Raw genomic sequence first — 26,962 nt, 5'->3', positions numbered from 1 at the left:
GATTCTTACCTTCTGGTATCTATGCTCTTCTGTACTCTCTTGACATGCTATGTAAGAATTGGTTTATGTGACTCGTTGAACATGGTGGAAGTGATGGTGTGTGACTTCTGAGGTTAGGTCATGGAAAAACATAGCAACTTCCACATTGCTTACTTGAATCACTTGTTCTGGAGGAAGTCAACTACCATGTTGTAAACACACTCAAGCAACCCTACAGAGCAGTACACATCTTGAGGAACTGAGGTCTCCTGTCAACCAGCACATATTTGCCTGCCATGTAAGTGTGCCATCTTGGAAGCAGATCCTCCAGCCCCTGTTAAGCCTTCAGATGATTGTGGCCCTGGTCAACATCTTGACTGCAACCTCATGAAACCACCCCTCCAGCCAAAACATCCAGCTAAGCCGCTCCCTAATTCCTCACAGAAACCATGAGAGATAAATGCTTATTATTTTTTTAAACCACTAAATTTTGTGGTAATTTGTTATGCAGAAATAGATAACTAAAATGATTACAGTACTGTTTTGGACACAAAACCAAAACAATTTGTGCATAGATAAACACCTGAAAACAGTTCTTTCTTTACTTCACCAGTAATAAATAGGCACTTACCAATTCCAGAAAGGAAATTTTGAAAAGTTCCTGGAAATTTCTTTTATACACTCAGCTTAATTCAGCAGTACTTCTGTATTCTTCTCATATGAGGATGGAAACAATAGTATACACAGAATAAAATTAATAACTTCCTTGTCTAATAAGTCTAGTTACATTAAAAAACAAGTCCCCTGTGAGAACACATCACAAATAAGATCATCCAAAAAAAAGTTCCACTCTCTCAGAACAATGCATTTGTACTTTGAAATACAGTCAGCCCTCTGTATCCAAGGACTTTGACAACTTGAGCATCTGCAGATTTTGGTATCTGCAGGGGTGGGGGATCCTGGAAACAATCTCCCACAACCAAGGGCCAAGAGACCAGTGTATATTCTTTTAATTATCCACAATATGGAGCTAAAGAACATTTTTGTTATTTGTTCTCAGTTCAGAGAAACTTATGCATTCCCTGTTCACAGTTATAGTTTCAAATAAATTTTACATCAAAAATAATGTTAAATCTTGCTAAATCTTATAAATAGGCATTACTATCCAGCTTCCACAACTGAACTTTTTTTAATTAAAAAAAAAGTGAACCCATTCTTCTAATGACCCAAGAATGTAATCTAATAATGCTGTTAACCTAAAGCTAAAATTGAACATGAAAACATCCCTCTATATGAAAAATGAACTCTACTGTTTTGTCATTTAATTGCACCTCTAGATACTTGGAGTGCAGAGCAGCTATAATTCTGAATTTTTTTTTTCTTGCAAAGTATCCTGATGGGTATAATGTGATCATCATTTACATGATCCAAGATTAGGATGATAATCAAAAGGAATTAAATCAAAATACCAGCCACTGAATCCTCCAGTATGTCTTTTCTTTATAATAATAACCACACGGGCTTCCTTGGTGGCGCAGTGGTTGAGAGTCCGCCTATCGATGCAGGGGACACGGGTTCGTGCTCGGTCCAGGAAGATCCCACATGCTGTGGAGCGGCTGGGCCCATGAGCCACGGCCACTGTGCCTGCGCGTCCGGAGACTGTGCTCCGCAACGGGAGAGGCCACAGCAGTGAGAGGCCCGTGTACCGCAAATAATAATAATAATAATAATAATAACCACACTATATTTGTAGTGGCCTATGAGGATTTTGATAATCTCTACAGATTAGATGCTGAGTGAAATTCATTAAATGATTCAACAAATATTTTATCGAGTTCTGATTGGGCTCCAGGCATTATCCTCGATCTTCAGAAGCAGAAATGAACAAGGAGTGTCAGTTCCCTGCTTTCATGGTCTTCATATTGCAATGGTTGGCAGACAGACCAAAAGCAGGTGAAAAATAAATGAACAGGATCACTCCAGGTGGTGCTAAGTATTGTGAAGAAAATCCAAAGAGTGATGTGCAGGGAAAAACTTTATAAGTGGGGTCAGAGAAGGCATCTCTCAGGAGATGGTGCAATCTGAAACTTTGGGTCTGATCATTCCATTTGGAAGAAATATCTAATGACGTTGGATCATTTCTTTAGGTGATGTACCATTATTATTTTTATACCCCAAAAGTCCTAAGACACACTGTGAACCATAATCAAATATATTTTTGTCCATTGGTTTACACTGTGGTCCTCTAGGTTTGATGCTAGAACAGGTATGATAATCATGTGCAAAGGGACCAATTTGTTGGTCCATCTTCACCTGCACCTTAGCAATCTGGGTAATGAAAAATCCCTTGGGAATATTAGATACCCAATTTATACAGTTCTGAACTTATTCCTCATTCTCCAGGATTTTGAATTGATTTTGAAAAACTGGTGTTGTTCGACATTTATGAAAAGTAAGGCTGGGATCTTAAAGTTCTTTGATATTCTACTAAAACCATTATTTTCCATCAGCCAGCCTCTTAAATTAACATTATTTTGAAGTCTAGCCAATTCAAAGACTGCAAAATCAACTATGATGCTTGGTGTTTACTGCATCAATTACCATGTACCCGTCCATGAAGTAGCTTAAGACACACAGTAGCTTCCCATCGATGACGACAGTATCACAAAGTAGTGATTCTGCCCGTAAAGTAGCTGGTTTAACCAAGATACCATGAGGGGCTCTCTCATCCCTTCAGAGATTTCAGTAAACCCATCTAGATCTGTGAGCATCTTAAAAATCCCTAACACTTTTTCTCAGAGGCTTTTCTCTGCCTCCACTCTTGGGTCCACACAATTTAACTCTTGTTCTACTCTGTGATCTAGACACAGGCCGAGCCCTTACACAAGTTTCTATAAATAAATAAGTAAATAAACAAACAAATAAATAAAAGACTTGCACCAAATATTTAATCAGCTCAGTAAATTTCAGCAAAGCTGGGTGCAGGAGTGAGGGGAGGAAGAGTCACGTGGGCAGATGCGAGGCGCTCTCCGCCCTCTCAGTGGCTGCGGCCCCTCCCCTGTCTCTCGGGATGCTGCTCTGGGAAGTTACTGCCAAATTGCTCCCTTTGTCTCAGAAACATTCCGCCCACACCCTAAGCCCTCCGGAGCTCTCTTCTACTCTCTTAGCTCTTATCAGGGTATTTTTCAAAGTAAATACATTTTCCTTTCTAGGAGGAATTCTGGTGCCAACTAATAATAAAATAACGTTCCTCCGCCTTGTTACACGTGATGCACCAGTTTTCATCTTGGGGCCGCTTGCAGTGTTGGGATGGATAGCAGGAGGTTCCGTGTAATTTAGAGCTTGGTAAGCTTGACTTTTACCAAAAATAAAGTAGTTTAAAAATGAAGCGGAGCCACAGGGAGGGGTGCTTAGAGGGGAGGAACCAACAAGTGGTTTTCTACATTTGCTCAAAGGGGAGGCTGTGGATCTGTGAAGTTTGTCACCTCCGGCTTCCAAAGTCAAGTTACATAAAAGAGCAGACCTTTTCACTTTCTAGAGGGTTCTGCAAACTGTCACCATGCATAAGGAGCTTTTGATGCATTTCCTTTAAGTTGCTCGGTGTAATCATAGGGTTTTGCATTTTCTGATCCTCCCCTCTTAATTGAGGGATTGCCACACACAAGATGACATCACAAATTCCTTAGTTTCATTAGAAACAGCCCTTGCTCTGTCCACTTAGGTTAGGGTATGAGAACTGCTTTCTAAAGGAACTACATTTATCTGAAAGCCACAGAAAACTTCTAAATATAGGGTAGCTTTCGGAAACAGCAGGAGCTAGTGCCTTCAGGATACTTTATTTATACGGTATAATGAAATTTGAGTCCTTTGAAATTGACAAGTAGATGTAAGTAAAGGAAAAACTGACTGTCATTTTTTATGGAAACATTTCACGGTACTCTTAGTTTTCACATTGTTACATGTTCCTTGGCTCAGTTGATAATGGGCATGTAAACTGCTTCATGCAATTGAAACTAGTATAATTTTCAGTTAATTTCGGGGGTGTGATTATTATTCACATATTTATGCATAATTATTATAAACAAACGCCCATAGAATTCATTTATCTGGGCTTATATATCCATGATCAAGCCTCCCTCCGTTCTTTCTTGACCGCTGCTTGGTAATTTCTTTTGACTCACTTTAATCATGTTTTACCATCACATTGCTTCTTAATAAGACAGTCAATTCTTGCCATCCCTCTGCAATGAAATGCTGTTCCTGGAGCTTGATCTGTACAACCTAAATGATTTCTGCAGTCAGTACCACAGAGTTATTTGTCCCAGATGGACAGTGAATGATTGTACTGTTTCTAAAGCAGTTCTCCTTTGCAAATACCCAATTTACAAAGCCTTTCAAAGGTATTAATAATAATAATAGCAATGAGTCTCCTAATTAATTTTCTTTCCTCTGCCTCTGTTTGACCATCTCATGGAAAAGCAGGTGACAAGAATGTAACCTAGAAGAAACAGAAATGACTGTTTTCTCAGCAAAGCTGTTTAGAACTTCAATTGTCTGATTTCCACAACTGCGAATCTCTTCATGTGCCCAGGACCCCTACCAGCTCCATAAAGATAGGGCTCCCAGGGAAGACCACAGAACAGTAGGATCCAATCTACCTAAGTGCAAGTTCAAAAAATAAGGTGACATTTAGATGCATAGGATATGCTTTTGAGAAATACCATGAATTTATGTTTAGGGCCGTGGAGCGTTCAAACTCTCATCCTGACACCTGACAATACCTGCAAGGAGAATATGCAGATTATGACGCATATTTTTGAGAAACCCCAGGGCCAGTTGCAACACACTGAGTCTTGTTAAAATGTGGATTCCATTCCATTAAATAGACAGTTATTAAACACCTACCACATACAAGGTCTCGTGAGAGTGGCAAGATGAGTAAAGTAGTTCTTTCCCTCAAGAAAGGAATACCTTAGTAGTAAAAATAATTCTGACTAGTATTTACTGAGTGGTTTACCATGTGCCAGATGCCCCACATGATTATCTTATATAATCTTCATGACAACTATTCAAAAGATGATTAAAGAAGACAATTTAGGTGATACAAACAAACTTTATTTAACAGTTCATGAAATGGACAGTTTCTCAGTTTCCTGAAACTGCAAAAAGGGACAGAAGGCAGGAAGCTCTGATAGGCTAGAGAATAAACAACAAGGAAAGACAAATAGAAAATATCTGATTGGCTGGGTCTACATAGTCCGCCTTGTTTGGGGGTGAGAAGGCCCAGAGTTGGCTTGGCGTTTGGGGATTGGCTGACTGGACATCCTGCATTTCTGGTCAAGAGGAACATTCAGAGGGACACAAAAGTTATCTCAAGAGGAACATTCACAGGGACACAAAAAGTTATCTCAGTTTCTGTTTGCTGACGTGATACCCGGGCAGGAGCAGCTTCATCTTGAGCCTAGAAATTTGTTTCAGCACAACCTGGAAATATAAGGACTGTTATTATCCCCGTTTACAGATGAGAAAACTGAGACAGAGAGGTTAAAAACTGCATCAAGGCCAGAAGAAAGTGCTGAAGCCAGGATTCAAATTCTGAGTCTGCAGCCAGGGTTTCCGTCCTTAGTCCGTCTGCTAGACCCATGATCATGACACAGAGACAGAGATGTGCATGGGGCCTGCGGGGAGTGGGGAGCCCATGACGTGAGAGGGAGAGAAATTTTGAAAAGCTTAGAATGCTTCCTCTCTCTCTCTCTCTCTCTCTCTGTCTCTTTCTCTGTCTCTCTGTCTCTCTGTCTCTCTGTCTCTCTGTCTCTCTCTCTCTCTCTCTCTCACACACACACACACACACACACACACACACACACAAGCAGAATGTCCATTCACTTGAACTGAGAAAACTGAGAGCGTTATTAACAAAAAACCAAAAACAACAAAAAAGAGAGAAAAACATTTCCCTCTGCCCATCCTCACCTCCAAATATCGGTTGCCTATTTATTTCAAGTGAAAGGTTTGGGTTGGGGGCTGAATTATCCTGATCATTGCTTAGATTTGCCACTTTACACATATAATCAAATCTTCCCTCCAGACTCACTCTGACAACTGTTATAAGGAAAATGAGCTCCATGGAGTAGAAACAACATTAATCATGCTCATTTTATTCTATTTTCTAAAAATGTCAAGAGTTGATTTCCAACCATGGTCCCCTATTTTATGGGCAAAGTTCCCGGCATCTTCAGTGGGGGCAAGTTTCACACATCAGGTCTAACAGCTGGATTTGTAGGAAAACTTTATTGAATTTAACACCCAAATACATTAAGGTTTTTTCAAAGTTGATTTAAATCCTGATTAGGTAAACATTGGTAACACAGAGAAGAATATTAGATCTCATGCAGTTGACAAAATTCCCAGATTTGTTACTGAAGTCATTTATGATTTTTAGGTTGACTCAGATGGAGACACACAGATAACTAGTTAATGCAAACAATAATAACCCCACATGATTAAAAAATAAAGAGAAACAAGATATGAGAAGAAATTAGCCCTAGCAACAGAAAATAACAAGTAAACAAAGCGACCTGCAATCTCCACTTGCCCCAGCCTCACCATTTCCGCTTTCTGAACATATGCACATTTCCGCTAAAAACAAAGTCAAAACCAGTGCTACATCTTAACAACTTCCTATCTTCCTCTTTCATTCCCCTGCTCCCTCCACCAGAGAGAAACCCCAGTGGGTGGTCCTAGGTCTCAGCAGTATCTGTAGATTTGTAGTTCAAACTCTTTTTCTCTAAGAGTTGAGGAAGAGGGTAACAGATGTTCTCTGGTGGCCCTTGCCCTTGCTCTTACGGGGCCACCTCCAAACAGGGCGAGGAGCAGACCCCATTAGGCTCTGTGGGAGCCAAGACTGCACTGTCACACAGCCTCAGAGCAGCACTGAGATCTGGACTCACACTTCCTATATGGCCCTGACTACGGTATTGAAACCCCGTCTGCTTCAGTTACCTTATAAATAAAACACTTACCCCATCAGGGCTTTCAGAAGAATTAAATAAACTCGTTTGAAAAGCAATGTATCAGAGGTGTAGCAGCACTCACCAGCCTCTGTTTGTACATTTTCTCCCCCATCCATACTCCCAAGTACTCCCAGCTCCCTGCAGCTGAGGACAATATCAAGGGGTCTTTCCTCTCTAGATCAAACTACCTCTTCTGTCCTTCTCTTCTGTCAAAATGACCTATCCTCACACTACCAGAGAATCTGATCCCCACCATGGGGGTTACCTCCCTTTTTCTTTGCTGCATTTTACCTTTGATAATAACAACCTATATTTGCTTAGCCTGGATGGTCTGAATGTTTGCATCACCCCAAAATTCATATGTTGAAACCTAATCCCCAATGCAGTTGTATTTGGAGGTGGGGTCTTGGGAAGGTGATTAGGTCATGAGGGTGGGGCCCTCATGAATGCAATTAGTGCGCTTCTAAAAGAAACCCCAAGAAAGCTCCCTCCTGCCTTCTGCCATGTGAGGACAGAGCAAAAAAAAAAGAAAAAAAAAAAAAAAGGCCATCTATGAACCAGGAAGCAGGCTCTCGTCAGACACCAGATCTGCCGGCACCCTGATGTAAGACTTAGCCTCCAGAAGTGTGAGAAATAAATTTCGGTAGTTCATATAAGCCACCCAGTTAGTGGTATTTTTGTTATAGCAGCCTCAATGGACTAAGACAGCCCCTAACTGTTTACAAAGCACCATGATAGCCAAGTCCTCATTTGATGCTTCTCATGTTCCTGTAAGATAGGCAGGATGGATGTTATTTTTTTCTCTTCATTTTATATAAAGAAATCAAGTGTCCAAGTATTGAAGGAATTTGCTCAAGGTCACATCAAGAAAGAAAGGAGTACAGTCAGGGTTTAATGCCAGGTCTTCTGCTTGAGATCCCTTGCCCTTTTCCACTCTTCATGGATTCATTCAACAATTATTTATTGTGATGTCAGCTTTGCGCTGAGCACCATTCCAGAGCTGAAGCTGCATCAGAGCAAAGCAGTCTCTCTGCCCTCATGGAGCTTAATTTAAATTACAGTAGATTTATCAAAACTAAATTAATTCTTACATAATAACAAATAACTGACTTGTCTTGCTGAGAGTTATAAGTGCTATGAAAAAAAAATGAAGCAGGGGAAGGGGATAAATAGAAAGTGAGTAGATGGGGGTGAAAGAGGAGGCTTTTTTAGATAGGATAGTCATGGAAGACACCTCTGGAGCGGAGACCTCAATCAAGTGAGGGAGTTAGTGATGTGAATATCCATAGAAACAGCATTCCAGGCAGAGGGACCAGCAAGGACAAAGGCCCTGAGGTACGTGTGTGCTTGGCAGGTTGAAAGAACAGGATATTCATCGTACACTAATTTCACTGGTTGTTATGAGGTGTTACCTGACAGAAGCATTCTGTGATCCAGTAACTTTCAGAACCTCTGGGTAAAGCAGAACTTCCAAGAGCTTCTAGCCTATGAAGGCACTCTGCAAATCTGCTCAAGCCAGAGGCAGTGTGCAGCGTTGCACAATGTTGTTCAACCATGGAAACCTTCAAGGAGCATCTCAGGGGATTCTTGTTCCACAGAACACTCTGGAAAATGCTGCACCACACCCTGCTTTTACTGGAAAAAGGAAGCTGGGCTAGGAACTAGAGCTTCAGGCACTGCGTGAAGCCTTTGGAGTTCCCCAGCGGCGGAGGCACAAAGATCGCAGCGGGCAGAGGCCGGCTCCACTTATCCACAGCGGTGAATGTTCAGCCCATCCTGATTTTTGTCAACTATCTGAAACCACTCTCGGCTCCTGTTTCCTGACTGGTGTTTCCCGTGATTTAACCCTGGTTAGCTGATTCCAAGCCCTGCTGACCTTCCTCAGGGCTCTCACTTGGGGAAATGGGACCAGGGCAGAACAGGAACGGTGTATTAATCTGCTTAGATGATGCTTCCCCTCGGGTCGGAGGTGGGAAGCCGGGCAGGGGGGATTTCCAGTGTGCAGTGGATGGCCTCCCGACAACGGAGGCAGGAATTCCGCTGAGGTCTGTCACGTGCTCTGAGCTCTGGCTGCCTGGGACGCCTCCAGGAGCGATTCAGCTGCTCACAGGTGGGCGATGCTGCAGGAGGAAGACTCCTGTTCGGCCGGAAGACTGCCCGCTGTGAAGAATGCGGATCACTGCCTCACTTAGGAAGTATTCCCAAGCCCTCTACAAGCTATGAAGCCGGGAAATGAAGGGGAAGCAGCTGGAGTGGGCCAGGCCGAGCGGACAGCCCGGAGAGAGGGCGAGAGGGCCAGGCAGGGGCCAGACCCAGGGAGCCCAGCAGAGGTCAGCTGGGCCTGCTGCCTCAGAGGCTGTGAGGGGGAAGTGGCTGGTCCCCAGGATATCACCCCGCAGGCTTGGACCAAGTCACATCAGAAGAGTGCCAGCAGGAGTCATCTGTTGGCTAAAAAAAAAAAGAAAAACAAACTGTATAAATAGACCTTGATTCCAGATGTTGCCTACTCTTAAAATACATAAAATGTGAGTGATCAAGTGTAAATACCAAATGAATTCTTTCTTTGAGGACTTTCAAAGGAATCTTTCAAAAGATCTGGCTAAGAAGTTGACCACAGATTAACAAATACATCCTACATAAAATTAGAATTTTTTTCATTATGATGCCTTGTCACAGGGGTTAAAAAGTTGACTCGGGACTATGATCTATGCACAACTGAGAAATCCTGCTGAAGACAGCAAATGCCAGATGCCCGAGATCAGAAAGTGTGAGCATTTTCTCTTCGTGTGACATAATAGATAATGTTAAAAATAAAGTAACTGTTGTAGCTTTTATTGTGTTGAGAACTTGCCGGACACCAGACACTTCACACACGCATTTAAAAAAATTTTTTTATTGAAGTACAGTCGATTTACAATGTTGTGTTAGTTTCCAGTAAACAGCAAAGTGATTCAGCTAGGGTTAGGGATATATATATATATATATATATATATATATATATATATATATATTCTTTTTTCAGATTCTTTTCCATTGTAAGTTATTATAGGATATTGAATGTAGTTCCCTGTGCTATACAGTAGGTCCTTGTTGTTTAGCTATTTTATCTATGGTAGTGTATATCTGTTAATCCCAAACTCCTAATTTATCCCTCCCTCCCAGTTTCCCTTTGGTAACCATAAGATTGTTTTCTATGTCTGTGAATCTGTTTCTGTTTTGTAAATAAGTTCATTTGTACCATTATTTTAAGATTTGACATATAAGTAGTATCATATGATATTTATTTTTCTCTGACTTACTTTATTTAGTATGGTAATCTCTAGGTCCACCCATGTTTCTGCAAATGGCATCATTTCATCCTTTTTATGGCTGAGTAATATTCCATTATGTATATATCATATCATCTTTACCCATTCAGCTGTCCATGGACAGTTAGGTTCCTTCCATGTCTTGGCTGTTGTAAATAGTGCTGTTGCGAACATAGGGGTGCATGTATCTTTTTGAATTATAGTTTTGTCCAGGTATATGCCCAGAAGTGGGATTGCAGGATCATGTGGTAACTGTATTTTTAGTTATTTGAGGGACCTCCATACTGTTTTCCATAGTGGCTGCACTAACTTACATTCCCACCAACAATGTAGGAGGGTTCCCTTTTCTCCACATCCTCTCTAGCACTTATTACTTATAGACTTTTTGATGATGGCCATTCTGACTGGTCACACATAGCATTTTTAATGTTTACAAAAGCTAGCATTACTATGCTTGTTTTACAAATGAAGAAACTGAGGTTCAGAAAGGTTAAGTAACATGTCCAATGTCACAAGGTTAATTAAGTGGTTGGTCTGGGGTGCAGACCCCAATGTCTGACTGGAAAGTCACTCTTTCTTCTATCACCTACTGCCTATGTTACCACATAGGTAGCACCGTAGGGTAGATAGAACTGAGGACGTGAAGTCCAAGAGATAATTAAATTACTTCCTAGTATACCCATCCACCCACCAGCAATTTATAAAATACATTGCTTTGCTATCTTCTTTGTCAGATGTTGGGAAGGTCAATAATTATTTGCATGGTGCTTTGAGAGAATTAGAAGAAAAATCCTAGCTTAAAAAAATTATTCTGCCACGAGATGGATCAGACATAAACTGGACTGGTTTGACTGCTCTGTCACATGTCAGTAACTTTGGGCCCTTACGTGAAGCTCCTGGTTTAGATATCCCTGCGAGATATTAAAGGTATCCCAGCCATAGTCACCACCTTGCCAGCTTCTGGGAAAGTTGGTGTTCTTCTCATTCTCCCCTGCTCCTCAAACTGCCCTTTAATTCTGACCACTCTTTCAGAAGCAGGTAAAAAAAATGCAATCACATAATTATCAAATTGAACTCTGCAGGATCTATGTGAAAACCTCATGGATCTTCATACGCTTGATCACTTAGGTGATCACTTCTTTTTATATAAATTTATTTATTTTATTTATTTATTTTTGGCTGCTTTCAGTCTTCGTTGCTGCGCGCGGGCTTTCTATAGTTGCAGTGAGAGGGGGCTACTCTTCGTTGCGGTGAACAGGCTTCTCATTGCTGTGGCTTCTCTTGTGCGGAGCATGGGCTCTAGGCGTGCTGCACGCAGGCTCAGTAGTTGTGGCTCACAGGCTTCGTTGCTCCGTGGCTTGTGAGATCTTCCCGGACCAGGGCTCGAACCCGTGTCCCCTGCATTGGCAGGCGGATTTTTAACCACTGCGCTACCAGGGAAGCCCGGGTGATCACTTTTTTCTGTCCTTCCAACATATGCTCCCAGAGCTAAATGTTACTCGTATTCTTAACTAAAGATGAGCTAAATCCTTTCTGTTTAATTTGCTCTTATTTTAATAATGTATTCAATTATTCAATTCATAAGCCTACTACTGTGTGCCAGCTACATGTTCCCACAAAAAAAGGGGGGAAAGGGGATTGGTTCCCACAAAACAATCAGCCATTGGAGTTGCTTTTGCATTTTGTTCCTGTTAAGGAGATTGTGCCTTTACACATTTTTCATCTATGTGTCATTGCAGTACACAACCGGGGCTGGAAATAGTGCCTAAACTCTCAACCACAGTGATAGTTTGACTAGTATATAGTTCATATAATCCCCCCAGGTTGCCGAGGTAATCTAACTGCAGTTAACAAGTAGTAGCTGTGTAAAAGACACAGAAGAGAAAACATGCTTTAGTTACGTCAATATAATATGCACACTGATATTCATGATCATGTCTTAGAAAGAGTAAAGCATTATAAAAACACTTTCTGATAGTTTTTATTAATGGTCTCTATTCCCATACTATGCCCATATATTGAAAAGATCTACAGTTGAAAGAGAAATCGAGAGACAAATTAATTCATTTACATAAAAGTACCAAGAAAGTTAATAACAGTATGCAGTCTGGAATCTAGTTCAATTTAAGTTCAACATTAAAGCTACTGCATAAAAATTCTTTGTAGTAAAATGAGCTTTAATTTTTAGAGGCTTTGTAGCCATTATTGTAATCATTCAAGGTCAAAAGCAAAAAGACAGAGAAAAAAAAAAAAACAAAGCTTGCCCTTGTTTGCAAAAAATGTAGCAAATTTCCTTTCAATCTTTTCCCTACTTCAATTAACTGAAACCAAGTCTTTTCCAACCCACTTCTAAGCAACTATACCGACTCTTACCTGCCTACCATCTGAATGGTTGCAGCTTTAAATGATTTCTTTTAACATTTGCGCCCAAAGCAACATCCATTTTTATGCATGGGCGGAGTTAGTGCTATAATCTGAAGACAGTAGAATAACTTCCCTTTGGCCCTGATAACCTGAACTGTGGAATTCTTCTATGAAAAAATGCATTTCTTTGGGTGAAGATATTGTCTCCTGTTAAAACATAAATATTCACTTTTTATCATGCATTGGAATCACCTGTAGAGTTTTACTCTATTAAAAGACAGATTTCTGGGCCCCATACCCAGAGTTTCTCATTCTTTAGGGTAGGGCCCCAAATTTTGCATTTCTAACAAGTCCCTGGGTGATGCTGATGGTCTTTGTCCAGGGACCACACCTTGAGAACTTAGTATATATCAGTTCTGCACATCTGGGGAGATATCGCAACTGGTGCCATTAGGGGGAAATAAGATATGAGCCTGGGACTGTGAGCATACGTAGGGCTATACGCAGAGCTCTGAGCAGCAAATCGTCATGGATAGGGTAGATATAAAAGAAACAGCATCAGGAAGCAGCATCATAAAAAGAACAAGAAACACTGAAGACACAATGGGAGAAAGTACTTGTGAGAAAAATATCACCACTTACAATTTACAATTTGGATGCTTGATGAAGCAGTTTACAAGAAGGAAAATAGCTTCCCTGGTATTAAACTTAGAATACTAACACTGTCTAGGGTCCAAACATTAATTGCACTTGTGCTTTGCTGAAAAAGGGCATTCCCAGGTTAAACAGAAGAGTAAAATGTGCAGGTGTGTCCTAGTCAGTGCTTGAATAATCAAAAGGTGAACAGCACTTCTTGAAATCATGGCTGGCTAATATTTATATTTTGAGAGCTTTAGTCCTTTCTCTTTTTTAGTCTCTTTTCTTTTTTTAGTTCCAACTTCTCTTCCCTAATTGCCTTTCCTTGAATATGACTTCACTCTTTTAAAAAACATAGTTGAGGGCTTCCCTGGTGGCACAGTGGTTGAGAGTCCGCCTGCCGATGCAGGGGACACGGGTTCGTGCCCCAGTCCGGGAAGATCCCACATGCCGCGGAGCAGCTAGGCCCGTGAGCCATGGCCGCTGAGCCTGCGCATCCGGAATCTGTGCTCTGCAACGGGAGAGGCCACAACAGTGAGAGGCCCGCGTACCGCAAAAAATAAAAAATATAAATAAAAAACATAGTTGAGTATTTTTAGGGAAAAATCATTTAGGTCATCAGTCTTTTCTTTGTATATATTCTTGAAGTCTCTCAGAGTTCAAAAAAGAGCCACTTTCTTTTTCTTTGTGAGACTCTTGTCTCATTAAAAAGGAAAAAAATACGTGAACGGGGTTACAAAAATTACGTAAGTGTTAACATTTGGCAACGTAATACTTTTAACACTCTTCCCACCTCACCGCCCCCCGAACAATGTGGTAGTCACAAGACAATTGCAGGATTTATTCTAAAACAATAATTCATGGGGATTAGATACACAGTGATAATATACACATTTAAAGTCGTAGACTGCATCTGGCACTGAGACTCTACATATGACCACACTTGGCGGTGGCACATCAAAACTCCAAATTTCACTTATTTGTGAATATGACTATTCCCAGCCATGAAAAGACCTTATTCCCTATGAGGGAAAAATATACTTGACAATGTGCTTTCTTCTAGAGCAAGGAAGAAAACGGTAGATTTAGATTTTGGATTTCCGATTTGACCACTCAAATCTCACAAGAAGAAGGGAGCTTGAGTCTGAGTTCCTTTGAAAGCATCATCCCATCAAGAAGAATTTATGATGCAATATGCAGTTATTTCTCCCATACTGTCCAATCAAACAATTTAAACCCTGAAAACAAAAGAAGCCTTTACCATGCCAGTCAAGTCAATGGCAGAGCACAAGCGTATTCATATTATTCATTTGTCAAATGTTATGATAGTAGCAACACAAAAAATTTAGCTTAATATCCTAACATCATTTCTGGAATTGTTAAAATGTTACAGAAATATGGTTTAAAATAAACTGCCTATGAGGCATTTTTCTAAGAGGAAAAAATTCTACAAATGTTTATGGCTCCAGATGATTTTCAGTATAATTGTCAGTTGATACATATCATGATTCTACCAATTACGTAAATTTGAGCCTCATTATTAAGCAATGGTTTCCTTAATTTTAAAATATGGCGAACAAATGATTTTTCATCCTAGCTTTAAAATTGTCAAAGGCAACCTAGCACCACGTTTCTTTGTCTGTTTACAAAATGTATGGTTCATTTTCCTTCAACCTTTCAGCTCTGCTAGAAATGCTGGGCAACAGAAAGGAATGAGTTCACGACTCAACCAGCTTATTAGGCTACTCTTTGCAGTGACTGTAATATACTGCCGTCAGTCTCATTTTTATGGTGCTGATAAAGGAAGGTAACCTGTACAAAGGAGTTAGTTAAATGATCCAAAATGTCATTGCTCAACACTGGAGATGCATTAATTTGTAGTCCTATAATTGGAAAACAAGATATGAAGTCTTTAGGGGCTGGCTGGCCAGCTGGTCAACCAAATAGAATACCATTATTACAGCAAAAGGAAATGTCATACAGCTCTTCCCTAAGTGCAGCACAAGATTTATTTTGCAAACCCTTTTTTTTTTCTTTTTTATTGGTTCATTTGCAGGTTTTGTTTGCTTTAGCTTTTAGCTAAAACATGCTTTACAATGACTGTGTCCGTTCTGCAAATTATCTGTACTCATTTCCAAAGGACAGTTTCTCTGCTTAGCAATCTGAAGTAATGTTTGTGGTCACTTTGGAACGTAGCACAGTTAATGAGATTACTGCTAAATCAATAACACAATGAAATGCAGGGGAACTCTAGTTCTATGCATTTCCTTCTTGTGACATTATTTGACAGCCTATGAACCCATTGTTTCAAGTAGTCATAGAAACCATATAATTTATAGAAACTATACAAATTGAGATACATAAACATAGAAAACAAAATGTGTTGGGGGATTAAAATCTATATTTAGGGATTAGAGAAAAATTTTGGTAAAATGACAAAAATAATATTGAGACGTGATTAAACAGAGGTACTGGCAGGTGAGGCATTATTCCACATTGAGTGATTATACAAAAAACAAAAATACCATAGGAAACACATTTGATAGACTGGAGACTCATTCGAGATTCCCCAAAAAAGGAGTAAAAGCATGTACATATAGGGCTTCCCTGGTGTTGCAGTGGTTAAGAATCCACCTGCCAATGGAGGCTTCGAGCCCTGGTCTGGGAAGATCCCACATGTCGCGGAGCAACTAAGCCCGTGCACCACAACTACTGAGCCTGTGCACCTAGAGCCCATGCTCCGCAACAAGAGAAGCCACCGCAAGGAGAAGCTCTCGCACCGCAAGGAAGAGTAGACCCTGCTCGCCGCAACTAGAGAAAGCCCACGTGCAGCAACGAAGACCCAAACACAGCCAAAAATAAAATTTAAAAAAAAATGTACATATAACCACTCCAGACCTCAACAAAAATGAATATATATTATTACATAGAAAACTGTAAGGTTAAAAAGTAAATCTGATTATTCTTGAGAATGAGAGATACCTTGTTTTCAAAAATCCTGGCAGAAAATTAAGTATTTACTGTGGAAAAGATCTAGTTTTGCGTAAGATAGTGTATTCAACTAAAAAAAGGTATGGACCAAACATATTTTCATCATCTTGTGACAATAAGTTTAAAGAAGGAGGGACCAAACTGAACAAGACTTTTTTGGGGTTTTTTTTTTTTTGGTTTTTGGTTTTTTTTTAAGGGAGAGGAGGGAAGAAAAATAGACCAAAGAAAAGATTGTGATACGGTTTCTGAAATATCAGAAGATTTCCATAGTCACCCCAACCAGGGCCCTCCCAGTGATGTCAGAAACATTGTTTGTTGAAATCAAATTCTCCTCCGCTTCACATGAGAGGCCTTTTAATTTTGAGTACGAGTCTGTAGTGGTTAAATCAAACCAGCTAAAGTAAATTCTAACCATCAAGCTGTGAAATGTTGAAGACTCCTCACATTCAGTAAATAATTTCTGTGTGTTTCTATGAATTCACAGGAGAAAACATAAAACTATGAGATTCTCCTAATGACACACAGAACATCACACACGCACTTCATTTCCTGCGTATTCAAGAGGCTTTCCCAAATGTGGCTTCCACAGCATCATTCAGTCCCTGGCGGAATTCCTAATTCTGCTTCTCACCTCTATAGTTCAGCCATAATTGAGAACAGCTAGGATGCAAATGAACCTGAAGCCAATTCATGGCAATCAAGAGTGCCTTGATCTCCAGGAGAGCGCTCTCAAAAAGCCTTCCCAGATAAGCAAGGGAAAAGGACCCTGCCTTCTAGATTCTCTTCTCTCTAGGATTAAGCTTAATGGTAAGATTTACCCAACCCAACCCTACACTACCCAGCCTACCTCAAGCAGTTGGAAACTACTACACAGGAGTACTTTGGCCATCCTTGTTGAAAAGGGAAATGTTTATGCAAAGCCAAGACATTTTCTTACTGACCTCATCCCAACTCAGGGACCCTTTATTATCCATTACATGATGCTGCTTCCACAAAGGAGTTAGGTAGATGAAACCAATTGAAACCCAATCAAATCTAGAGAAGAACTGTGAAATTGTATAAAAATGTGGCATTATTCCACCACAATTTGTTAATTATGCTGATGTAGAATCATATAGATACTTACCCTCAAAAAAATGTAAAGACAAAATTTTTTAATTCTTTTTTAAAAAATTATTTTACCCAATTTAACTAGTTCAATTTTTTTTTTTCTTTTGTGGTACGTGGGCCTCTCACTGTTGTGGCCTCTCCCTGTTGTGGCCTCTCCCGTTGTGGAGCACAGGCTCCGGACGCGCAGGCTCAGCGGCCATGGCTCACGGGCCCAGCCGCTCCACGGCATGGGGGATCTTCCTGGACCAGGACACGAACCCGTGTCCCCTGCATCGGCAGGCGGACTCTCAACCACTGCACCACAAGAGAAGCCCCTAACTAGTTCAATTTTTTAAAAATTCATCTATGTGCCCAACAGCATGGTAGGCACTAGGGAAAGAGATGAACATTACATGACAAATTCAGTACTAAAAAATTGTGTCCTGGAGGAGATTGGCAAGAAAGTCAATGATAACCATATAGTATAGCAAGTACTCTACTAGAGATTTGTGCAAGAAGTTTTGGGAATATACTAGAGGGCATGGATTGAAGGGTCAAAATGTGTCCGCTGAGTACTTATGCTGAATACTGAAGAATAAGTGTAATACAGCTAAGGAAATGAAGGGGAAAGAATTTCTATGCAGTGGGAACTGCATGAGCAAAATCACCAAGGGGAAAGTGTATGGTACTTCAAAGGGACTATTAGAATAATGTTGTGGCTGGGAGCACAGAGGACATAAAGGAAAATAAGGCTAGAAGAGACAAGAGTAGATACTAAAGGATGCTGTATGCCATGCTAAGGAGTTTCCCTTTGGTCCTGAAAGTGCTAGTGAAGGATTTTCAGCAGAGGAGTTACAGTCTTTTTGGCTTTAGGAAAAAGAAATATTAGTGTCTATAAAAAGGATTGAATTGTAGTAGGGCAAATCTAAAGCAGAGAGATCAGGTAGGATACCAGAGGCAGTTACTTCTCCAGGGACTCACAGTGGAGCTACAGGTTAGCAGGGTGATTCAAAGGCCAGAAAATAGTCAACAAGATCTAACGATCAGTTTGTAATGGAGCTGGGGGGAAATCAAGTCTAGGATTTACTTCTATTTCTGGTTTGGGCACCTATGAGAGGAACTAGAGAATGCAAAGTAGATTTGAGAAGAAAGATGTTCACTTCAGGATACTTTGACTTTGAGGTCCCTGAAGACACCCAAGGGAAGGTGCCAGGGAAATGGTTGGATATGCCAATTCAGAGCTCAGAGGAGCTGCCTGGTGGGAGGTACCAAACTAAGAGTCAACTGTATACAAAATGAAAGCCAGGGGTGTGGATGAGATGACCCAGAAAGAGTGTATACCATTAGAAGAGGGCCAAGGAGAGAACCTTGGAATCATAAACAAAATTAAGTTTTTTTCAGGCTAATGGATTTTGTTTGGAAGTGTTTCTCAGGTAACAATTCATGATTAAGGTTAATGATATACAAATAATAATCTAATATTCTTTCAATATTTCATGCATTGGGACTAGCACAAGATGGTGGTTTCCTCACTGCAAACCCAAATGTCCCTGCCAATGTCAATTACTGCAGATCCCAGTATGGGAACTACCTAAGAACCATCAATTCAAATACCACTGTGGAAGTATTTCAGGGAATTCATGAGACCAGATTTATTTTCATGGCAAAACTAAGGCATTATTTGTCTTTTTCACTCTATTGATATTTACAATGACATTGGACAAAATTGCTGGCACTTTAGTGCGAATCAAGGAAGTGACATTAACTGTAATAATAGTCATGGCATTCATCACTTCCATGCCTTCACAGCAAAAAAAGAAAAGAAGAAAAAAGGTGCTGCTTCCACTTAAGAATGTCCTTGATGAAGTAAAAAGTATTAGTTTCTTACACCTCGACCTCTGGGTACATTTTGTGTGATGAAATGGAAAGTACGCATAAAGCACTTCTGTATACCAAAGTATAATGACTGTCTCTAGAAAAAGCATTTGTACAATTGTTTGAGTTGTGAGGCTGTACAAGCCACTTTTTTTCATGGACCACCGTTTTTATTTAAAAGAACAACTGACAGAAAAACCATCATGATTCAGACCTGGGTATTTGGCAGACAATTTCTCAAAAAAGGAATGAAGTGAAACTGTCACTTCCAGGAAAATACCTCACAGTATTTGTTGCCAATGATAGAATTCAAGGATAAAGTGAAAATAAAAGTTATGGAAAATTTATGTCCACCACATTAAGCTTGATAGCTTCCCAATGCTTAAAGACTTTCCTGATGACATCAATGGTGACATTAACAAATGTAATTTTTTTGATATTGTATGATATATTGTGTCAATCTTTGAGATATTTGCATAATTCAGTGAACCAATATTTTCCAAATGACCAACGAATGGTGTTACAAAATCAAAATTTGTAAAAGATTCATACAAAGTATGAGATAAACCAATAACCTTTTTTTTTTTTCGGCTGCGTTGGGTCTTTGATGCTGCACAGGCTTTCTCTAGTTGCGGAGAGTGAGGGCTACTCTGTTGTAGTGTGCAGGCGTCTCACTGTGGTGGCTTCTCTTTTTTGCAGAGCACAGGCTCTAGGCGCATGGGCTTAGTAGTTGTGGCTCGCAGGCTCTAGAGCACAGGCTCAGTAGTTGTGGCGCACGGGCTTAGTTGCTCTGCGGCATGTGGGATCTTCCTGAACCAGGGCTCGAACCCACGTTCCCTGCATTGGCAGGCGGATTCTTAACCACTGTGCCACAGGGGAATTCCCCAAACCACTGACTTTTAATGTAACAGCACAAAATGTTTATTGCTATGGGTTCAGATCACAACTAACCTTTATGTTAACATGTAAAAGTTTTATGATTGTTCTTTTAAATAGTTGCAAATTTCTCAGTTTTAATTTTGAATATGGTAAATATTGATAGATATAACTTACAAAGACAAAAACTTTGGAGGCCTCTACAGTTTTTAAGAATTTAAAAGGACCCTGAGACTAAAGAGGTTGAGAACCATTTTCTTAGGGAAAAACAAAACAGGTTTTAGAAACAAGGATCTTCTCACTGCCCCATTGCCCAGTCTTCCCTTTTCTCTCACCTTCTCCAGCAGCCCTGCCTAAGCAATCTTTAGAAATGTCCATCTAATTCTTCCATCTGCTGGCCATCTTTGTCTGCTTCTCCCATATACCATTCAGTGGCAGGTCATGGCTTTATTACAGAGGAAATTCTGCACTATCAAATGGAGAACCTGCCCTTCTCGGAAGCTGCTCTGACCTACTACAACAAAAATATCTTCTCACTCTAATGAATACATTTTTTTCTCCCACAATATTTTTAGAATCATTAAGAACGGTGGCCATTTTTCTATGACTCTAGCCCATTGTTGTATTAGCTAAGCTGTTCAAGCGAAAGATAATTATTGGGACCTCTCCTAGTCAATAAAATTTCATTAGATCATCTCCATGCACGTGTTGAACTTGAATTATTGTGGTTTCGTCATATGTGTAAATACCTTACAATGAGTAAGTTGTTCTGGTCCTAATCAATGAAAGTAAGAAGAAATTTATACTTATGAGCAAATATTATCCTTAATGAACCATCTACTTGCCTAACTTGTGTTTAATGCTGGTGCAAATGTTTTAACTTAAGAATAACTTGCTACAGGGCTTCCCTGGTGGCGCAGTGGTTGAGAGTCCGCCTGCTGATGCAGGGGACACGGGTTCGTGCCCTGGTCCGGGAGGATCCCACATGCTGCGGAGCGGCTGGGCCCGTGAGCCATGGCCGCTGAGCCTGCGCGTCCGGAGCCTGTGCTCCACAACGAGAGAGGCCACAACAGTGAGAGGCCCACGTACCGCAAAAAAAAAAAAAAAAAAGGAATAACTTGCTACAGATATATGTACATGAATGTTTCCTATGTTTTCTTCCTCTTCATTCAATCCATATTTGAGTATAATGAATTTCCTCTGCCCTCATTCTATTATGTTGCATTGAGATCATTTCATTTCTAAGACATGCAGCCAGTGTTTTGGGACCTCACATAGCAATTTCCATTTCACAGGTACCCATAAAATTCATTCTGACAGACACTGAATTGACAATTGGCCCATATAGCATATATTCCAACATGCTTCTAGCATAGGTTGTAAAGGCAAAAGCTCTATTTCTTAGATTTTTGAAGCTAGGGTTCTGGATTGATTGAGCATCTACCAATCAGATCCAATCATGCGGGAACTGATTTTGGAATTAAGTGAGGGGAGAAAGAGCACAGGGCACCATTTAGTGTGGATCAGGCTGGATCTGATATGGGCTGCAGCTGTGTGACCCTGGAGCTAGGACCTCAAGCAAGACTCATGGTTTAACAGATGGTTTCTTGATCATGGCAGGAGCAGCAGTGCAATCCTCTGGGGGCTTTGGTAGTTGTCCATTGAAGCTCAGCCTAGGGGCTATTTCTTCAGCTCCCTCTCCCCAGTGATTCTGTAAGCCATTTAAAATCCTGCAATACCTTCCATTCTGCTTCTGCTTGTTAGAGTTGATTCAGTCCTCTCAATAGTGACCAAGACTTGCATTTAAGGCATTGTTTATCAGACAAGATACTATCTTTGAAAATCACTTTCTTTACCCATATCACAATTATAGGACATGTAGCTGGCATCATGTAATGGTTTGATGACACAATAGTTTAATTTCTACCTGGACTCAGAAAATGCATTATCAGAAGTTGACAGGTCAATATAGAGATGGGATTGTTTCTTGGCTCAGGGTTTCAGGTGTGACTGGTTTACTGGGAGATCTGCTGAACCTACTGTTCTCTGATTACAGCTTCAGGCATCCTGCAGACACAACATACCTTGCATTTATGCAATGCTTTTATAGTTAGCTGTAAAAGCACTTTCGCAGTTAAGGTTCACAACAAATGGAAAGCACCAGGAAAAGAATGGTCACATCCACATTAAAAATGAAAGAACTAGGGCTTCCCTGGTGGTGCAGTGGTTGAGAGACCGCCTGCCGATGCAGGGGACACGGGTTCGTGCCCCGGTCCAGGAAGATCCCACGTGCTGCGGAGCAGCTGGGCTCGTGAGCCATGGCCTCTGGGCCTGTGTGTCCAGAGTTTGTGCTCTGCAACGGGAGAGGCCACAACAGTGAGAGGCCCGCGTACCGGAAAAAAAAAAAAAAAAAAACGAAAGAACTGAACTTTCAAGAAAGCTCAGTAATTTGTTTAAGGTGGAGGCAGGGATAGGACCCAGGGCATTTGTCTGCTAGTCCGATGCTCTTTCTCGAGTGCTTCTCTGAAGCATGTATATACCCAAGTCCTCATGTATATACTGTCATAGGAACCATAGCTGCCACCTAGTATCCATTCTCTTTTCTTCTTTAGAAGTAAAACTCCAGTTTAATTGGAGGCAACAAGACACCTAATTATGAGATTACATTTCCCAGTCTCCCTTAAACCTGGGTGGGGCAGTGTGACTAAGTTCTGGTCAATGAAATATAAGCAGAAGTGTTGAATAGCTTACTTACTGAGAAGGCTGCTAGAAAGAAGCCAAGTCAGCTGAGAGAAGAACTCTCTTATCTTTCTGTTTGAAAAAAAATTTATTTTGTTAATGTTTCCAAGTTTCTCTCCTTGGCCCTCTCTCTTTTTTTTTTAATTATTTTATTTATTTATTTTTGGATGTGTGTTGGGTCTTCGTTTCTGTGCGTGGGCTTTCTCTAGTTGCGGCGAGCAGGGGCCATTCTTCATCGCGGTGCGTGGGCCTCTCACTGTTGCAGCCTCTCTTGTTGTGGAGCACAAGCTCCAGACGCGCAGGCTCAGTAGTTGTGGCTCATGGGCCTAGTTGCTCCACGGCATGTGGGATCTTCCCAGACCAGGGCTCGAACCCGTGTCCCCTGCATTGGCAGGCAGATTCTCAACCACTGTGCCACAAGGGAAGTCCTTGGCCCCGTCTTAATGGTATTCGCTAGATCAGGGCCATCTCACACACCCCTGGTCTGGGTGCCCATCATTTTACACACAGTGAGCTCCTGGCCCTGTACCTCTCACCAGGCACTTCCTCTGAGCTCTGAGCCAGCATTTCTAACCATTTCCCTGGCACTTTCCTTTGGATGTCTTCTGGCACCTCAATCCAAGATGTCCCAAATTGAACGTCTTTCTCCTCAAACCCTTCTTGCTACTTGAATGCAGATGTTATGGCAAGAACTCAATTAGCCATATTGAATCATAAGACTAGACATCACTTGCTAACGATGGAGTAGCAAAAAGACAGAGGGAGCCTGGGACAGTGACTTTACAGAGGTGTGCTACTCCTAGACTTCTTACCTCTGAACTTTTTTTTACACAAGAGAAAATAAATATCTATTTTGTTTAAGCTACTGTGATTTGGGGTTTCCAATTATATGCAGCAGATCTTATTCCTAACTGATACACATAATTTTCCTAAATCATTTCTATTTTAAGGTTATTATTTTTAAAATAAATGCTGTCACCAACGAGTAATCAGAGAAGGGGGTGATTGTCTCAAGATAATAGCTGTCCCAAGTTCAGAGTCAACCTCTGGATATGTTGTTAGATCCATATGAAATTTGGAAGAGTAAAAGCTGTATCCATCTTTAAGAATAAGGACTTAACTTGAGTCAGCATATTATACATGTTATGTATTCCCCTCAGTCTTGGTATAGGAGGACTTATACAGAAATCCACAATCCACCTGGATTCATGCCTCATATATTGTGGATAGAAGCACCTTGGCTATTGACCCCTGGGACCTGCTTACATCCCTGGCCATGGGCTGGCTGGTCTTCTTCATGTTCAAGAGTTCTGACTCAGATCTCTTAGACTGAAGGTCAATTATCCTTGCTGAAAGCTGGAAAGGTTAATGAGGCTCTCTTCCTCTTTCATAAGATGTTCTGGACACCACACAGAGAGTTTGGCCTAGAGGCTACATTTGACCAGAGTGCCCTCAGGTATAATTCCCTGTGCTATACAGTAAATCTTTGCTGCTTTTCTATTTTATATATACTAGTTTGTATCTGTTAATCCCATACTCCTAATTTGTCCCTCCCCACCCTCCCTCTCCTCTTCAGTAACCGTGTTTGTTTCTATGTCTGGGAGTCTGTTTCTGTTTTGTATATAGATTCATTTGTACTATTTTTTAGATTCCACATATAAATGATATCATATAGTATTTGTCTTTCTCTGACTTATTTCACTAAGCGTAATATTCTCTAGGTCCATCCATGTTGCTGCAAATAGCAATATTTCATTATTTTTTACGGCTGAGTAATATTCCATTGTATATATACACAACATCTTAAGCCAATCGTCTGTTGATGGGCACTTAGGTTGCTTCCATGTTTTGGCTATTGTAAATAGTGATGCTATGAACATTGGGATGCATGTACCTTTTCTAATTAGAGTTTTTGACTTTTCTAGATATGTACCCAGGAGTGGAATTGCTGGATTATATGGTAGTTCTATTTTTAATTTTTTAAGGAACCTCCGTTCTGTTTTCCCTAGTGGTAGCACCAGTTTGCATTCCTACATGTATGAGGGCTCCCTTTTATCTGGTAGAGCCCTTTTAGAAAAATGTTTTCAAATCTATGAAATTAAAGTAATAGGATTGCAAGCCAATAATATCGAAGTACAGTTATCAACATATTTTTTGAATTTGATATTGTAATATATGTGCTTCTTTATTAAAGCACTAAATTTTAAGATGTACAATAATGTCAAATAATTACGATGACTTAAAGTAGAGAGGAGGATAAATGATATTTTGTGACATTGGTAACAACTGTAATATAAAGGGAAAATACCTATGATTTCTATTGAAGACAGAATCACAGGTATTATCAATAGGTAATACTATTGTGGTTTGTAGCCTACCTTCACAAGGAAAGGAAATTCTAAGTTTCAGCTAGAGATGAGTGAAAATAAATATATGGATTTTTTTCCAGTCAGGTCCATGGAACACTTAATTCTAACACAGTTGCCTTGGGAGTCTATGACTCCCAGGTTAAGAACCCTACTTTAGATCATGACAGAATCCTCGTGATTTCTGCATTCCATCAGAGACCACATAGGAGTTCTTGATTGTGAGACGATTAATGCCTGACAGGATTGGTCCTGGATTTTAGCACCTTTCACAGTTCAAGAACCTTGTGAAAGCCGTAATGTATGGATGTCTGATTCCAGTCACTGTCATCCAGAGAGGCCTGCGTTGTAAAATGTTAATTCCACTGCAAATGACAAATGACATCAGATTGCAGTTATAGGCCAGTGCATGGATTAAAGGAAAAGTGAACTACCAGCCAGCCCCTTGAGGATCTCTTTAGTGGCTCATTGAGACCCAGGAAAATGGCTATACATTTTCTCTGGACAGATTATGTTTTGGCTTATCTGCAGATAAGAGACCCCAGTCTCAAAGGCCTTATTTGGTGCATCCTTCCGAACATTAAAGTCAAATATGAAACTAAGAAAAATAATAAAAATCAAATTCTTTCAAAAATTCCCCATAAACATTAAGCTCTACTCCCCAAACTCCAATTTAGTGAAAGAAATTTCTACAATAAAGTGGTGCTTGACAAGAACAGTTGAAGAAAATAGTTCTGGTGTCTTTGTCTACTATTAAGGAGACATACCCAAGTAAGAGATGATCAAGTTCTCATCACAAAGAATATGTTTGAAATTTTTTCAAAAATACAGGAGATCTGGGGCTTCCCTGGTGGCACAGTGGTTGAGAGTCCGCCTGCCGATGCAGGGGACACGGGTTTGTGCCCCAGTCCGGGAGGATCCCATATGCCGCAGAGCGGCTGGGCCCATGAACCATGGCCACTGGGCCTGCACGTCCGGAGCCTGTGCTCCGCAATGGGAGGGGCCACAACAGTGAGAGGCCTGCATACTGCAAAAAAATAAAAATAAATACAGGAGATCTGAAAAGACAGCCTCAGTGTTATTTATAAAAATGGACAGTAACCCAGCCTTAGCATAATTTTGGAAGCCTAAACTTCACTAAGTTCAGTGAAATTAAGAAAAACCAAGAGAAAATATTTCTTTTTTAAAAGATATTTTTAAGTGGAGCAAAACTTGAGGATAAAATGATCTTTTAACAAAAAGATGTATTCTGTTGAGATAATTTTTCAGAAATTTCATTAATAGATACAGAAATCATACAGAAAATATATAAATGTGTCCTGGCAATTCTAAACAAAGAAATGCACTACACAATACTAAATCTGACAGATTTAGAGTCAGAGAAACCTAATGTAAATCTTTCCTCTGCCACATATTTAACTTAACTGTGTGAGCTTGGGCAAGTTTCTTAGCCATTCTGATCCTCAGTTTCCTGATAACAATTGTACCTGTCTCTTAGAGTTGTTAGGAGAATTAAGTAAGTAAATAACTGTAAAACGCCTAGAACCACGTTTGGCATATTCCAAGCAGTATATATTCTATCATCAAAAAAGTCTTGTGACGGGCTTCCCTGGTGGCGCAGTGGTTGAGAGTCCGCCTGCCGATGCAGGGGACACGGGTTCGTGCCCTGGTCTGGGAAGATCCCACATGCCGCGGAGCGGCTGGGCCCGTGAGCCATGGCCACTGA

Source organism: Stenella coeruleoalba (assembly GCF_951394435.1).
Source record: "Stenella coeruleoalba genome assembly, chromosome: 11".
Classification (NCBI taxonomy): domain Eukaryota; kingdom Metazoa; phylum Chordata; class Mammalia; order Artiodactyla; family Delphinidae; genus Stenella; species Stenella coeruleoalba.
The sequence above is the reverse complement of the archived record's forward strand: the minus strand, read 5'-3'. Positions refer to the sequence as shown.